At 61.0% G+C, this 1435-nt stretch overlaps 1 long non-coding RNA gene across 1 annotated transcript; it reads right to left on the reverse strand.

Annotated features, from left to right (window-relative positions):
- Window positions 1-101: 101 nt before the first annotated feature.
- LOC113979751 lies at window positions 102-1008 on the reverse strand. Its single transcript, XR_003537965.1, has 3 exons — window positions 940-1008; window positions 411-525; window positions 102-164 (listed from the first exon to the last, which is right to left on the reverse strand). It is a non-coding gene; the product is annotated as an uncharacterized LOC113979751 (long non-coding RNA).
- Between the last annotated feature and the right edge of the window lie 427 nt (window positions 1009-1435).

A 1435-nucleotide genomic window follows, 5' to 3' on the forward strand; every position in this document is an offset into this window, starting at 1 on the left:
GCATCACTCTGGGCATGATGCTCCAGTAACAGCCCTGCCACAGCTGTATTTTTAGAGAGGACAGCCAGGTGAAGGGCAGTGTTGCCGTCAGCGTCTGCCAGGTTGGGGTCGGCACCGTGTGCCAGCAGAAGAGCAACACATTCTTCCTGCTCCTGCTGGACTGCCTGGGAACAACACACCAAAAGGAAATGACTCCCAACTTTTACATCCCCCTCTGTCACAACTCCCTCAGCTCCTCAACGCTGCCATAGAAGACCATCTGCAAAGATCAGCTAACAGAGGCCTATGCCGTGCCCATTGCAATGGGCGTGTTTCTATGGCCCTGCCCTGCAAGGAATCCTGCCAGACACCTCCCCTTTAACACACCAGCACTGAGCCCCACCGACAAGCTCCCAAGGCATTCCACACACCTTCATCAGGGCCGTTCTCTTGAAGCTGTCAGCGAGGTTGGGCTGGCTGTTCTTTCTTAGCAGATATCTGACGACATCTGCATGGCCATTGGCCGAAGCCAGATGCAGAGGTGTCCTAAAAATTAAACAGAGGCTCTTAACCCAGACAGACAAAGGATGAGCCCAAGCTGTGTCTCTACCCAGCACCCTGGGGACCCTGCCCGGACTCTGCTCCTCCCGCTCGCTGCTGCTGCTGCTGCAGCCTGTGCTGATGAGCCAGAGGGCAGAAGAGAACAGGTGAGGGCTGAGCAGCTGCAGAACAGCCCTGCAGAGAGACCACGGCCAAGCAGCAGGTGGGCAACAGGCGTTTCCAACAGCGCTGGAGCCCGGCCGGCAGCTCCAAGCAGTGAAAAGCTCAAGAGTTCCCCCTCCCAGCTGACAGGGCAAATGTCACTTTTCAAGCCTTGTCCTTAAGAGAGGGCTGCCCAGGACTACTGCAGCTTGGCTCAGGAGCAGCCCAGGGGTGCCATCAGCGTGGCCCAGAACTCACCGCATCTCCTGGTCTGGCCTGTCGATGCCGACTACCTTGACGTACCAGCGCCAGCGCCTCAGCCAGCCCTGGTCGCCGCGGGCGGCCGCGCGGTGCAGCCTGCCCAGCCCCTGCTCCCGGAGCTGGGAGGTGCTGCTGGAGCTGGTGGCAGCCCAGGGCTGCCCGCTGGTGCTGCTGGATGGCGACTGCCGTCGCTTCTTGCTGAGAAGCCACGGCATGGCCCTGCTTGCAGCTCCCAGCAGCAGGAAGGGCAAGAAGCCCCCGGCGGGCTGCCGGGTGCCAAGTGGGGGTGAGGAATGGGACGAGGGTGAGGTTTAGGGTGAGGGTGACAAAGGGGACAAGGACAAGAATAAGGACGGGCACAGGGTAGAAAGCACAAGGCGGACGAGGTCGCCCTGTGCAGTGGTCGTGGCCTGCAGCTGCCAAGACGGCGATCCAGGCGCGCAACGAACGCTCCCCGAGCGGGATGTGCTGCTGCTCCCCGAGAGGCTCCAGC

Source organism: Neopelma chrysocephalum, unplaced genomic scaffold, assembly GCF_003984885.1.
Source record: "Neopelma chrysocephalum unplaced genomic scaffold, ASM398488v2 Primary Assembly neopelma1_88546, whole genome shotgun sequence".
Taxonomy (NCBI): Eukaryota; Metazoa; Chordata; class Aves; order Passeriformes; family Pipridae; genus Neopelma; species Neopelma chrysocephalum.